This window comes from Euprymna scolopes, chromosome 30 (assembly GCF_053919585.1).
Source record: "Euprymna scolopes isolate OS-2025 chromosome 30, ASM5391958v1, whole genome shotgun sequence".
Lineage (NCBI taxonomy): Eukaryota > Metazoa > Mollusca > Cephalopoda > Sepiida > Sepiolidae > Euprymna > Euprymna scolopes.
Genome location: NC_136511.1, coordinates 16210654 through 16227488, shown reverse-complemented (window position 1 = coordinate 16227488; position 16835 = coordinate 16210654).

The window sequence follows — 16835 nt, the reverse complement described above, 5'->3', positions numbered from 1 at the left end:
AAACACATTCAGAACTTTCTTAGCTCCAAATTGATACAACACACGAGTACAAAGCTCAAACAGACGATTTCCTACAACACATTGAACCACAAAAACAAACACAAATAAAAACAAAAACAAAAATGACGAGCCTGAAAGCTATCTTTGCCTAGAACTACATCCACGAGTATAAATACGACAGCTTTTTCAACAAGCAAGCAGATCGGCTCAAGCGTTTCAAACTGTGAACTTCATTCCGCCAGCAGCCAGCAGCTATTAACCCTTCACAGCGACAACAGTTGCCACCACCCCACTCATGATACTGGACAGCAGCCTTGAAGACTACCCTTCCTTCACCACCACCGCCGCTGCCACCAGAATACCACAGCAAAGTTTGTCCCGCCAGTAGCTGCAGCCATCGTCATCAACCCTCCATCAATCCCCTTGTGCTACCGGACAGTAGCCTTTAAGATCAATCCTCCTTCACTGTCGCTGTAGCCGCCGCCACTGCACCCGTATTCCTGTCGCCGCCGCTGCCCCTGGCACAGCCTGACAATAACATCAGACGTTTAGGTTCGCCGAGTTCATATCAACACCAAATCAGCATTCCTACTGATGTCCCACCGCTGCCGTTGCCGGCATATCCTGACACATTCTGCACTTCATTTCATAATCGTTTTAACTTTAAATAAAAGTTTAAACTCAACGTTTTCGGTCCTGGATATGACCTTAAACTATATCCGATGGTGAGGCCCCACCTTGCGGGCCTTGGGGAGTGTGGAGCCACCCTTTAATTGCCATTGCTCCCAGGTCCACTCTGACCCAGATTGGTAGTACCTGTTAGGGTCTCAACTATGGGTTAAATAGAATCCGACTTAAAAAAACAAATATACTCCATTAAAAATCGTTCCTCAAAATAACTAGATTCGGCATTAAATAACCTGAAAAAGGTTGATATGCCGTAAAACAAAAACAACCAACCATCAACGTTTTCGTTTGTCTATTTCTTGCTTCCATACGCTCAGATTTGTAATATAACATATAGCAGGAATGGCTCTCCAGAAGATCAGTGGCTTTCACAGCAGCAACTCCTATGTTATGCTCTTTATAATCTGTATTTTCCATCCTTCTTTACTATTGCCGTCACTTTTCTTGCCTTGTGTCTCCTTTTTTAATTGTACAGTTAATCGATAACTCCACCCTTTCAACCCTCTGCAACAATTAGTGACCCAGAGTGATATTTAGACACAGGCAAATCCTGTTAATGGGCACATTCAAACTACCATCTCCATTGTGATATAACCGACGTCCCTCTCCAAGTGTTAGGAAGTTTGTGCGAGCCTTTTCTAGTCTCGCACAAAAACACACGTTCACATTTCAAGCTATGTCATATACATACGCACACACAAACATACACATACATGCCCACGTCCACACACGTACAATTATTCACGTTCGCGTACATACACTCACATTCACGTGTATATACACACATGCTAACGCACACACATGTACTCACACACGCGCACACAACGTCACTTCCGCTTTCTAGGGAAATACACACATGCAAAAAAGACCACCGGAAACGAGTATAAAAGAGAGAGCAACAAGCGGCTCCTTTTCGGCCCAGCTTGCGTCACACCCACTTACTACTATGTATGGGGCATGAGCTAACAGACCGTATGTACACATTCCTACTCTTTCTCTTTCTATCTACTACTGGTCCCTGAGAACACCTTCGCGTAGCTGACTGCTAACTGACGTCAACTCTCATATCCTCTTCTTTGTCTACACACTGGACTATCATTCCAATTTCCACTACAACACTCACTTCTCTTCCCATGCGCGAACAAACGATAGTGAGATGAACACACATTTCCATTTCTTTCTACACCACCAGTCCCGCAACGAACATTGGATACACACGCGCAGACATGAGCACATTTTATAACTAAAGCGTTCATTCTTTCAACAGTAAATAAACAATGTTTATCTTATACATCAATTGAGTCTTTGTTTCCTTCAATTCCATTCGGTTCATTATTCTTTTGTAACGGGATTGGGATTTATATATTATAGTCCTTTACAAGTTAAAAAAAAAAAAAAGGAAAAAAGAAAATAAACTGATCAGAACAACAAATATAACTCCCGGTGCAATCCTTTACCAGTATAAAGAGCCAGAAAGGGGCTTGCCTTTTTTCTGTTGTTCTTGTCTTTTGGGCCGGGATCAAAGTGTAGTATCTTTTCTGCAGATGCTGCACTTAAGATAATTTGTACCAGTCAATGGAGGGGAAACCTTCTATACTGGGACAATTATAATTTTTGGTAACCAGAGTGCCCCCTTTTTGCTGGTTTTTACTCCACATTAAAAACGGCCTTGTGCCTAATTTGCCTTGGTGGGGAAGCAAATAAATACAATAAAGAGCCAGATACACCCTAAAATAGAGTACTGTTGTCATATTTGTGTGGGAAATGCTCGGAGTCACCTATCCTGCATTGCAAAGTTCAAACCCAGCTTAAAAATCTAGTAAGTGGACACCCTTTTGTCTTCCCTGCAACCACTTTCCCACAGAAAAGACATGGTAAGTGCACATCTGAGCTTTGATCTATGCCCCCTTGCCAAATTTTCACAAAAACCACTCGTCTAGTTACAATGACTATCAACAGTTTCCCCCACTCACTATCTGTGCCAAAATCTAAATGCAAGTTACATCCTAGAACTGCCCACCTGTGGAATCTGCTTTCCAATGTAAACGTTCTTGTTGAGCCCCTCCCTACCATAAAATCCATTTCTATCACTATTAATACATTAATACGTTTGGCTCGCCCTCACACCTTCTCACTTCAGTTTCTGAACCTGCTTCAACTCCAGCCCACGTCCAGTGCCTCCAATTTATTCCTGCAGCTTCCAGCCCACTTCTGAAGTTTCCAGCGACTACAGTTTACTCTTACAGTTTCCAGCTACTCCTACAGCGTCTCCAGCACACATGCAGCTTTTTCGACTCCAGCTTACTCCTGCAGAGTCTCCAGTTAATTCCTGCAGCTTCCAGCGACTTAAGCTTACTTGTGGGAAATTTATTTGCTATGTCCCGCGAAGGTTATCCCACGAGGTGTACGTCAATTAAGCTTTAAAGAAAACACAAAGGAAATAGCATGCAATACTAACAGGACTTAAATGAATAACAAAAAGATACTTTAAGAACATGGAAGCATTAACATTTATTAGGGAGAAAAGATCACAGAGGGTTGGGAGAAAGGAAAACAGCAAAGCTGCAAAGTTCAATTATCAAAATATACTCAAGTTCAGATGTTCACCAGTTCAACTATAAAGTAGCTGCCTAGAATTGTCCTTCAGGCAAGTGCAAAGCTTAATTTAACAAACGAGAGAGAAATCAGAAATTAGAGGTTTTGAAAAGTATAGAAACTTACTGTGTGGTTATCGTTCAATGATCATCTTTTTTTCTTTAAATGTGTATCTTATATACATATATCCTCTTTGCTCTTTCCGAAGACGCGTAATCCTTTAACTCTTTCAAAGTTCATTTTCAATGAAGGAATTAATCCGAGTACAAGCACTGATTAAGTAAAATCCTTAGTCTGCAAAAAACTCTTCAGTAGGTATATCCTTTATAGGGCCACGACGATCATAATTCAGCTTTCATCTCGACTGCTTCGTCACTTTCAACGATCAGATTCTAACTTGAAAAAGATCGATTTTCTCTTTAGGAACCACAGCTTGGTCACCTTTTCGGAGCATCTTCCTGGAATACTCCAGCATACCTTCATCTGAATAATGAAATACATTTCGATTTTAAAGACTGGTATTGTCTGAGTTCCTTGAGACATTCGTAACGACGTGTTACGTGCATCAATTCTTGTCTGAAACTGGTTGTTCGCTCTTCAATTTCTTGTCAAAAAAGGCGGTTAAAACCCTTAGCCAATCAAACGTCATGACGGATGGCATGATCTTAAGTCATCAGCAGCAGCTTAATGCAACACGAAAAAAAAAAAAACAAGAAAAGGAAGGAAAGAAGGAAAGAGATAAAGAAGGAAAGAAATTAAATTTCTGACATACTCCTGCAGTAGGAGTGTCAGAAGCTGCCATTGAAAACTATTGAATAAACATCTGATTATATAGACACTCTCTGTTGCGAAGCTTATAATCAATATGAAAACTGTAATTTGTTTTTTCAATAAAATGAGGAAAAAACAAATTTTAAAATAATGAAAGGTTTAATCGAAAAAATATAATATTTTTTCATCGGTTTTCTTTAAAAAAGGTTTCACGAAATTCAACACATTTTAACTGATACCAAATCTATTAAATATATATAAATGCCAAAAAATCACTTACCTGTAAAAAAAAAAACAACTAAGCAATAGGCGCTTCCGTTCTTCATTTATAAGAATTGTCTGTGGGAACATGCCAACCGGATGCTAACGTCTCCAGCATAAGAGACGAAATAAAAAATCGTCGTTTGCACATGGCTCCGCACATCGTTTCCGTTTGGAAAAATAAAAATAAGAAACCATAAAAAGAATTATGAACCAATGGCAGAGCTCCCCGCCGAAAATAAAGGCCTAAATTACCACAGCCGCTGGGAGCCGGTTTACGACTATAAAAGGAGGGGACCAGAAAGAAAAGAGAGGAGAGATTCGCCTAGCTGCGTCAGTGAACGCACGGACAGTCTTCCACCCGACCTAAAGAAATGAAGAAGAAAAAGAAAAGAAAAGGAGATTCGCCCAGCTGCGTCAGTGAACGCACAGACATTCTTCCACCCGACCTTAAGAGATGAAGAAGAAGAAGAAGAAGAAGAAGAAGTTCCGCTCTCACGTTATGAGCCAAGACGCCTTCAATTCTAACAATGCCTATCTTACACAAACCAAAAAAGAAAAAGAAGAAAAACACAGGAGGCAAAAACGCCGCGCCGCTAGGTTGATAAATGTAGTCGTCGCTCTCCAGTTAAAAGCCTGACACATATCACCGAAGTAGCACGACTGGCCGCCACTTACCACCCCCCGTCGTCTGAAAAGATAAGTACGCTTTGTTTAATTATAATACCCTACAAAAGTCACTCCTGATCAATGCATACACAAGCTGGACTACCACTCTCAATTTTCCTACAACATTTATTTCTCTTCCCACGCGCGGACATGTTATGACTAAAATGTTCATTCCTTTCAACAGAAAATAAACGACCTTTATCTTATCCATTAACTGAGCCTTTGTTTCCTTCAATTCCTCATTCGTTTCATTATTCTCTTGTAACGGGATTGGGGTATTTATATATATCCTAGTCTCCTACAAACCATATCTATATTTTATATTCCATGTATTTTTTAAATAAAAGAATTTTTTCAAAGCAAGGGTTCCAGAAAATCGCATTTCTCAACTCGTTATACACCATTAGCGGTGTTGCTGCGAATTTTCAACTCATCAAATATGGATGCGTCAAAGGGACATAATTATTTCCAAAATGTAAAAACAACACGTTAGACCAAATACATTTCAAAAGTAATCTCGATAGTAACTATATGAAGAAACAAACATTTATCTCCCTTCGTAATTAATTAGATATTTGAAGTCAATAAAGTTGGTCGATATGGGTTACTGTACGTAAAAAATGATCACATTTCACTCATCAGTTTGCGCCGATTAAATTCAAACCACTTGAATTTTTTTAATTTCTTTATTTCTTCAATCAAAAAAGTACATGAGTTTTTGATTTAATATATTTTATTTCTTCTTTATGGAGTGAATTTTTTTTAAATATCTAAAAAAAACCCAAAAAACATCGAATGAAATAGAAAATATTGTTGTAATTGTACGAAATTTTCTGGACAATATAACAAGATTATAAGGTTTCACTTAAAAAAAAGAAAGAAAAATCAACATGGTTTTTAAAAAAAGGTTTAAAACTTTGGACTTTACAGGTAAATTTGCACATAACTATTCTTTTTTTGTTCTAAATTAGCTTATTTTATTTATTGATCTTTTATCTTCAATTTGTGATATATAAAACTGGGGTGAGAAGATTAATCATTTTCATTTTAATAGACATTTCAAAATGGGGGAGGGGTGAATTTTCAAAAAACCGCTTTTCTAAAATATTATATTTTGTTTATTGGAAAGAGCATAAAATTTCATATTGAATCTGAAAATATCATAAAAATTGAACCAATAGAAAATTTTTTATAAATTTTTAAAGAGAAAAAATTGAAAAAAAATTTAACTCGTAAAATTCAATTGATTTCATTACGTAGAAAAAAATGGCTGCATGAACGCGCGCAGGCACTTTGTAAACACTGTCTTTTAAAAAATAAAAAATATTTCTATTATTTTTTAAATAACTTTAATAGTTTATTTTGAAAGTATATTCCATAAAGAAAATAAACAACCCACTTTAAAAAGAGAAACTACAAGTTTTCATATTTTATCCGCAGTTTCGTGTTAGGGGTGTCAAAAATTCAAATCTCGATATGAAGAAACAAATATTTAATGTAATAATAACAACCTTTTTTTTTTTTTACTATAAGCATATTTTATTCGTTTTTTTTTTTTAAATAAATGAATGTTTATGTAGATACCAAAAATATTAAAAGAAAGCTATTAAAAAAAAGTTGGTCCCGATGGGCTACCGTACATGAAAATCGGCTCACATTTCAGTGATCAGTTTTCGTCGATTAAACGAAATCCAGTCGACAAAATATTGATTTTTTTCTTCTCTCTAAGAAATACATGATTTAATATATTTTATTTCTTCTTTATGGAGTGAATTTTTTTTTTATTATTGTTTAAAAAAAAAAAATAACATTGAATGAAATAGAAATAATTGTCGTAATTAAACGAAACTTCCTGGGCGATATAACACGATTATAAAGTTTCACTTAAAAAAAATTCAACGTGGTTTAAATAAAAGGTTTTAAACTTTGGACTTTACAGGTAAATTTGCAAAGAACTGTATTTTTTTTTATTTCAAATTAGCTTATTTTATTTATTGATCTTTTCTCTTCAATTTGTGATATATAAATTTGAGGCGAGAAAATTATTTTCATTTTAATAGAAATTTCAAAATGGGGGGGGAAATTTAAAAAACAACCTTGTCTAGAATACTATATTCAGTTTATTGGAAAGACCATAAAATTTCACATTGAACCTGAAAATATCGTAAAAATTTAACTAATAGAAATTTTTTTTATAGATTTTAAAAATTAAAAAATTGAAAAAATTTAACTCGTAAAATTCAATTGATTTCATTGCGTAAACAAAATGGCTGCATGAATGTGCACAACCCCTTGGTAAACACTTTTTTTTTTTTAAATAAAAAATAATATTTCTATTATTTTTAAACGATTTTAATAGTTTATTTTCAAACTATATTCCATAAAGAAAATAAACAACCCACTTTAAAAAGAGAAATTACGAGTTTTTTTTTTTTTTAAATATTTTATGCGCAGTTTTGTGTTAGGGGTGTAAAAACTTCCTCAGAAATTATGACACACCCACTCCTGCAGTTCCAACCCTAACCCTAACCCTACTCCTGCAGTTCCAGCCACCAGCTTCTGTGGCTCACTGGCGTCCAGTAACTCGCTCCTGCAACCCACTGACGTCCGGCTGCCTGTTCCAGTGCTGTGAGAAATTCTATAATTATAAGCAAGCCTCTCATTGGCTGATTGGTCGCTCACTGCCTTTGTTTAAACCAATCAGATTGGTCGACATTTTAACCGCTGGGCGATGGGTTTGGCGGGATTTTGAATGCCTTCTTTTTTTAGTTCCAGCATGAACAGCCGCGGAAGAAACTCTCTCTGGATATTTGGCGCCTCTAACCTTCGTCTCTTTGAGACTATTTTAAAAGCATAAATGATTAGGCGAAGTTATTATCATATATATGTCTCCCAGAGACTTTAAGGTCAGAATTATTGATCTGTCTTTAATGACAATTCCTTTAAATGAACATGCTTTATGAATTTCTTTGATGTCCACTCTAGTCTAAAATTGATTCCATCATCAGAAGGCATCATACCAACCCCCTCAAACGGCTGTAATTACATATGCGCACACAAAGAGACAAGCTGTTTCCAGCCTTTTCGACTTAGCTCTCAAGCTGAGCGGTCGTCGGACCATTCGCCCCCCTTTCGGGGCGTCCACGCGCGTCACGTCCCCTTGCTGCTATGTAAAGTCAGTATGTACACTTTATACGTTTTCTATCTCCATGGCCTGGATTGACTTTTTCTCATTTTCTTTCTATACTACAATACACTTTCCACCTTACCAGCTAACAGCGAGAGACACATACCAAACTGGATTGACTTTCTCTCTTTCTCTCTCTACAACAATAGACTTTCTCCTTCTCACCAGTAAACAGCGAGAGATGAACGCGGATATGAACACGTGTTGTACCCTTTCCTTTAATTTGTTTCTTCACGAAATAAATCCTAGTTCGTTTAATTCAATTTAACACGTAGTTTGTCTCTTTCTCAATTCAATTCATTAGTCCTAATTTGCATCACCTCAACAAAGTGGTGACACCCGAATGCGAGAGGAACACGCATTTTCTCCTATGCCACAAGTTCACAACAAACCACCGACCACGACGAGACGTGAAATGAGCAAGTATGGTCACCCTACCTTTTTTTAAATTAATTGTTTTGAGTGAGATGCGCATTTTATTTGATAAAGAAAAAAACAAACTTTTCAACAAAGAAAAACAAGTGAACCACTACTGACAGGAATAACTACTACAAACAGCAATGACAAAACCCCTCATCAGACTCTGCAGAAAAATAAACACGGAGCTGTTGACTTCATACCGAATTTAAAGAAAAATTCGAGCTCGACAAACATTTTTCACGGTTTCCTGACATTACCCTGCAACAAACGCGAGGAGCAAAATCACATAAGCCTATACACATTCTCTCCTGCACAGCAGACGCAACAACAAAGAAACAATTACAGGACATCCCTATCAACACATAGGAAGAAGTTGAATCAACAATACGAGTTGAGATGCACCACGCATGCTGATAAACTCATAACTTGGAAGTTTCGTTGGAATAAAAACGAATGCGCAACTAGCATCCGTCCAAACAATGTACACACTACCGCAGAATCACATGCAAAGACACCATGAACACGAAACAAAAATTTTCCTTCCAAACGAACAATTCACTTCACTGTCCAAGCAACTCGTTGCACATGTCAGCACACAAAAAAAAAAAACAACCAAACAAATATCACCCTAAAAAAAGTGTAAACGCCTTTTCCACGTGTAAGTAAATACTTTTTTTTACGAACACACTCCGTTTTTGACGTTTTTCTTTTAAACAACCACACCAACAGCAAAAAACAGGACGAAAAGTCAATTGCCGAAAACATTACTTACAAATATATATATATATATATATATATATATATATATATATATATATATATATATATATATATAAATATATATACACTGAATATATATTTCTTTTTCCTAGGAAGGGAAGTATTGTGTGAGCCTTTTCTAGTCTCACACAAAAACATGCGTTCACATCTCAAGCTATCTTACTTGTCATATACATACACGTCCACGTCCACACACGCACATATATTCACCTTCGCGTACATACACTCACAGTCACATGTATACACACATACGCTAATGTCCGCACATACACACACGCATGGACAACGTCACTTCCCCTTTCAAAGGAAATCCACACATGCGCAAAAGACCACCGGAAACAAGTATAAAAGCAAGAGACAAGCTGTTTCCAGCCTTTTCGACTTAGCTCTCGAGCTGAGTGGTCGTCGGACCATTCGCCCCCCTTTCAAGGCGCCCAGGCGCATCACGTCCCCTGCTACTATGTAGGGGGCACAAGCTAACAAACAGTATGTACACTTTATACGCTTTCTCTCTCCATGAACTGGATTGTCATTCTCACTCTTTCTCTCTCTATCTACTACTTGTGCCAGAGAACACCACTGCATAGCTGACGGCTAACATGGCACACAGTTTAATTGATGTCAACCCTCTATCTTTGTCTTTGTCTACACACAGGACTATCATTCCCATTTTCCACTTCATCACTCACTTTCTCTTCCCACACGCGAACAAACGATAGTGACCCGAACTTGAGATGAACACACATTTCCTTTTTCCTTCTATACTACCAATCCCGCAACAAACTATGGTTACACCCGCGCGGACATGAACATGTGTTATATCTAAAACATTCATTCTTTCAACAGTAAATAAACGACACGTTTATCTATTCCAGCAATTGAGTCTTTGTTTCCTTCTTTCCATTCGTTTCATTATTTTTCTTTTGTAACGGGATTAGGATTTATATATCCTAGTCCTCTACAAGCCTCTGGATGGGTTTGCTCGGCCTGCTCGATCTAAGTAGTTTGGTAGGTGTTAATGGAACTGGTGGATAAGTGCTTGGGATGGTTGATGGGTGATCACCAGCTGGCCTTGGGCCCTGTGCTGGTATAGTGTTATGAAGGTAAGGAATTTAGTGTGTGCCACAATAAGTTTTCCGTTAGTGCTGGCATTTCATGTTGTCCGCCTTGCCGTGTGTTGGCCTTAATAACTGTCGGTTTCTACTATGGATGCCACTGTTGGCGAGTTTTACAAAGTATGACCTTGGCTGTGCAGCTATCTGCACAATTTTTCCAGCTTCCCAGAGTCTCGTTCTTTTGTTCTGTGTAACTGTGTGTTGATGGCTATTCTTTCGCTCATACCACATTTTTGTTTTTCTTTGCTTTTCTCCAACTCTAGTTTTGTTTGTTCGTCCCCTACTTGTTTTGATACTAGTGGGATCCTCATGCGTCTTCAATTCAGTAACTCTGCTGGGGATTTGATTTGAGCTGATAGCGGTGTGGACCTGTAAGCTATCATTGCTAGGTGGGTGTCTGTGTTCGTTTCTCGCGCTTTCAACAACAGCTTTTTACAGACGCCCACCATCCTTTCTGCGAACCCATTTGACTGGGGGGGTGATGTGGTGACGATGTAGTGTGTCTGAAGTTGTATGATTTGGCAAAATCTGCAAACTCTGTACTGGAATACTGGGGCCCATTGTCACTGTATACTGCCTCTGGAACAGGAGTTTCATTTGTCGGATTACTGCAGCTGATGTTGTCAAGTGGAGACGCCGTATGAAAGGGCTGCGGCTGTAATGGTCCTCCACCAGTAAGAATTCCTTATCTTCCATAGCAAAGATGTCGGTACTGACATATTGCCATGGGTAAGAAAGGGTCTCATGTTGGTGTAGTTTTCTTATGGGATAATGGGTTGGTACTTCTGACATGTGGAACGGTCTCTAACTAGTTCCTCTATGTCCTTGTTGATACTGACCCAGAACACTGGTGTTCGGGCCAGTAAGCGTGTTTTCTCTATCCCTTGGTGGGATGAAAGTAGTTGTTGTAAGATGTCGAGTTGAAGTGAGAGGGGTATAATGATTTTGTTGCCGTTAAGGAGTATTACATCCTGGAGCCCAATTTCGTCCCTATAGTCCCAGAAAGCTTGTACATGAGAGTGGCAGTTGGATCGATTTGCTGGACATAACTGTGGTTGTGAGTTCTTTTAGTACTGGATCTTTCTATGTTTCTGCCTTGATATCTAGTAAGCGAGTTGGGGATGCGTTCAGGTGTGCGCTGAGTAGATGTATGTTGATGTCTACATCCCTGATTGGTTCCCCTGGGATTGGTGACACTCTGAACATGCAGTCGGCTATTGGAATAGATTTTCCTGGTTTGTATTTAACTGTGAAATCATAGCTTTGGATTTTGAATAACATTCTTGCTAATCTTGGTGGTGCATTAGCAAGATTCTTTAGGGCTTTTGATTTGTCAGAATTTATTTTCGACTATTTCTTTCTTCTTCTTTTCTTTCCTTCTTCTTCCCAGCCCCTCTCTTCTATGATGTTGGAAGCGCTGCTGCTGCTGACACGTGACTGTTTTTCTGTGCGTCCATTGGACGAGGGATTTTTCCGCCAAAAAAGGTTGCAAATCAAACCAAATTAATTCAGTTGCAGCTGAGATTTCGAGGGGTCCAGACCTATGCTGTTGAGCTGAACTCGGACAAATAAGTCCTAAAAATCAAGTGAAAACAAGACAAGAGGACCGTGTGAGTCCTTAAAGGATAAATGTGCACAGAGACAGAAAAGTCTCCAAAACAAGAGAATATTGTGAGGAGTTTAAACACAAGGAAAAAACTTCTAACGTTCGAAATGAAAAGCTGTTAAGTCAACGAACTAGAACGAAGCGTTTTCTACAATCTTAGTATTCTAAGAAAACAGAATACTGTTACTGTTCTTCTATAGGAGAAGCACACCAAGGAGTCTGGAAGCGGCCCCGAGTCCCTGTTTGCAACAAAAAAACCAACCCCTAACGAGGAGCCGATAAAAAAATATATATGCGTTGTGTGTAAAAAAAAGAAAGAAAAAGAAATAGGGTCCAAGGGAGACAATTCAGCAGTAAAAAGAAAAAAGAACATTTATATAATTTCTCTCTGTTCTTTAAACTATCAAAATATCTTTTTCCAAGAAAGTTCTTTTATTCTCTATTTTTTTTTTTCTATTCTGACTTATATTCTTGCGACAAAGTTAATCCTGCCTTTGGACTATATTTTGCAGCAAATTTTATGTCTTATGTTACTAAGTGAACTTGAACTTTAGACCCCAATCTTTTTCCTTTTCTTTTCTTTTTTTTCCTTCAATAAAATTGTAATCATTTTTTTTGTTTTTATTTTTTATCCCTCGTTAAGCCGAGTTAAAGGCAAAATTTTTACGTACGTCGATATTAGCTGTTATAAAGTTAATTTGCGACAGATTCTAGCGGTTTGTGATCTGTTATTATTATCATTGCTTGGCCCCATACATAGTGATGGAATTTTTCCATCACTACTCCGTCCTGGTCCCAGAAGACTGTGAGCATGACCTTGCCAGCGGGATGGGGGCTGTACCCTTGCCTTCTTTGGAGGTGGTGAGTCCAAGTGCTTCCACTGCATTGACTGGGCTTTGGTCTCTGGATCATAGTAATGGACCCAGGTTTCATCCTGTGTAATCAGTCTTTTGAAAAACTTTGACTCATCTTCTTGGTACATCTTCAAATTCATCCTCGAGCACTCGACGCGTTCTCGCTTCTGGAATGGTGTGAGCAACCTGGGAATCCACCTGGCAGACACCTTATGCATATGCAAATGGTCATGAATGATAGTTTCCACAGACCCTGTACTAATCTTGACATCTTGGGCCATTTGGCGAATAGTAATGCACCGATCTTCCAAAATGGCAGCCTCAACTTGACGGACAGACGCCTCATCAATGGCAGAAGGGGGGGGGGCGACCAGGTCTGGGAGCTGTTTCCACAGACTTCCGACCATGTTTGAATTCACAATGCCAGCGTTTTACAAGGTCATATGATGGGGCATTATCACCATAAGTTTCTTTCATTTCATCAAAAGTCTTCTGTGGTGTGCGTCCTTTCAAATACAAAAACCGGATCACTGCTCGACATTCAACAGACTCCATTTCACACCTGACTCAGTTCAAACAGCTGTAAAACAGAAACCACAATTAGTTCAGAGATGTAATTTGCCACATAACTCGTAGAGATATAAATCATTGCACATGAAAAATTTCAGCTAGATCAGACAACTGGAAGTGGGTCAGGGGCATTACTTATTGCACACCCCTTGTAATCTGGGTGGAAAACTAAATCCCCAGAATTATCTGCACCAGTTTTGGGTCAAAGATTAAATATAATGCCTGAATTTTACAAATTATTAATCCGGGACAATGCCGATTAAGAAAATAACAACCTTGTTGGTATTCAATTTGTTGATGTTTTTTTAAAGTTTTGGAAAAACCTGGTTCAGCTGCACATACATACACACAGACAACTGTATATATATATATATATATATATATATATATATATATATATATATATGTGTGTGTGTGTGTGTGTGTGTGTGTGTGTGTATTTTTCGTAATTTTCGTTTTATTATAATTATTTCCTATAGTTTATTTGCCACTTCCTTTTTAACTGCTATACTTACCTACCCTGTATGAATATTGAAGTACATTTATCGCTGTATAAAAGAAACCCTGGTAAGCTCGAAGATTGGGTGACGTTTAAATTTTATTTCTCTAGTTTTACAATAGTCTGCTAAATTTACGTCATTAATTACCATTATGGGGTGTATAGCGAATTATAAACAATATCTTCATTTCGTCTAACAAAACATTTTGATTTTGAAGTTGCAGTTAAATGGGCTGGTAAACAGCAAAAAAAATAAAATAAATAAATAAATAAATAAATACAATAAACAAAAGTTCGGCTAGAATTCGTCACTCTCAACTTTCTCTCTCAACTTCCAGCACATGCTCTCCCCACCACCTCTGCCAACACGCATTTTATTAGAAAACTGACCCCATTCCATTCGCATATGTGTGCAGTACTGCAGTGGAAGATGAGATCTCGTGCGATTCCATGAGACTACACTTTATAAATCCATCGCCGCCATCTTTAATCTCTCTCTCAGATCCCATCTGAAGGTAAGTTGTATAGCCACATAATGCACACACACATGGGCGCTTTCTTCTTTGCTTATTTCATTTAACTCTACAGAAGTTAAAGAGGAGTCCCGGCATATCTTATATTAGCTTAATTCCTGAATAGGTGGCCCCATTCAATGACACAGATTTTGCTATGCTGTTAGAGTAATTGAGTACCGATCTAAGTTTTGTCAGAAAGACGGTTATTTGCTTGATGATACCTTTGCTTTTTTTACTGCTTAAAACTTCAAAATATTTATCATAGAAGTCTTTCTCCTCCAGACCGTTTACTGCTCTCTCCAGTGTCCTTTGTTTTTCTACCAAAGCCGTTTATATGAAACCTTCTATCGCTGAATGATAAGGAGCTCCTGGATTCTTGTACCTTCTCCTCATTCACAAGTGAAGCTATTTTTTAGATAGGGTATCCAAGGAATACCATAAAAACATGGTTTCCCATCTTTGCTGAATATTTCACTTCTCAAACAATGTTTTCAGTACGGATGAAGTTTAAAGTCGATTTTATACTATAGAAGTGGGTTAGTTTAAGTTAATTTCTGGAACTATTCAACATAGTCCCCTATTTGCTTCCATCTTTTCAACATCAGTGCTCAGATCCCCAATTGAAATAAATGGCATTTATTGTGGAAACACCTTACTTTGATAAAGTCCCGGGTCTGACCTTTACTTCTGACCTGCAACTGAAGACTTACATCAGTTCCGTTGCCAAGATCGCTGGAAAAATGGCCGGATTATTCTTTTGCTCCAAATATCACATACTCTTATATGTATACAAGACAAAAATCTTCTGAAGATGGAATACAGGGTGGAACAATAAAAGTGTTTTGTTTTTTTACTTGTGTGTTACCACTTATCAAAGTCCGAAGTTCACTCGAGAATAAAGGTTTAATGGATGAAAGGTTGCAGCAAAGTAATCGTTAATAATCGTGGATTGGGTGAAATTTGATTATTATAAGAACGACTTAAAAGGAACTTGTTTATATTAGATTTGAAGGCTACCATGTTGTATTTAGTCCAGAAGCATGCCAGCGGAACAATGTTCCAAAGACAAGCAGTTCTGGGAAATAAGCTTTGTTCATAGAATCTGCGTTTACATTAAGGCACAGGTAGAGAGTGGGGAAATTATATATAGTGGTTTTAGCTGCGTTTTCAACATTTTCAACTATTGGGTATACAATTTCTGGAATTATTCAACATAGTTCTATATGTATGGGGCTGTGTTTTCTATATTACACTTTTATTAAAAAAAAACCCAAAACAATCGCTGTTGGCAAATTGGTTAGTGCCCTTGCTGTAGAATACACAGTCCAATACATATAGGAAAGAGAGAAATATAGAGAAATAGATAGAGAGAGAGGTTTTATTAGAACTAAATTACATTTTTTTTTACCTCAGGCGATGCTGGGTACTCCTGCGACAAAGGAGGGATTGAATCTAGTAATTCACTTCCGTTAATTCATTCCTTTGTTTGCACTTTTCTCAATAATCATGCCTTGGATTTTTTTAAAATTTGACACCACCATTAGTTATGGTGAAAGTAAATTTTTGCCAGAACAGATTTTCTGAGAGAACTCTGGTTGCCCTCCTAGAGGCCATTATAGGGATAATATATTGAATAGTTCCAGAAACTGGATTGCGTTACTATCCAATAGTTATTCAATCGTAACAAAATTAATTTCTGGAACTTTTCAACATAGTTCCCTATATGTATGGCGCTGCGTTTTCAATATTACACCTTTGTTTTCTGTTGATTTGTTGGTTAGTGCTCTGCTTATAGAAAACACAGCCCCATACATATAGGGGACTACGTTGAATAGTTTCAGAAATTAGATTGCGTTAATACCCAAGTTATTCAATTGAAACAAAATTTTTATTAATTTATGTATTGCGGACTATTATCCTCATCTTTCTTAGATGTTGTTTCACAATGTTTCGGCCAACTATTCCTCTGACCTTTGTCAGGTGGTAACTACGACGCGATAGTTAACCGAAATGTCATGAAACAATATCTAAGAAAGATGAGGATAATAGTCCACAATAAATAAAAATGAATAAATAATACTCATCTCAATAATGAATTCCAATTAAATAATATAACAAAATTGTTTTATAAACTGGGGGTTTTAAACTTAGTACATCGAGCTTCTTCAGAAGGCCAATAGTTTGTGGATGTATTCACTGGGTTATAAGAGCCACAACAAAATCTCTTATTGATTTTGACTATTTCTTGCTGTTTTCAGACGACAGACACAGTAAATTTGACTGGGCACATTGCTGTTTTAAAAAAA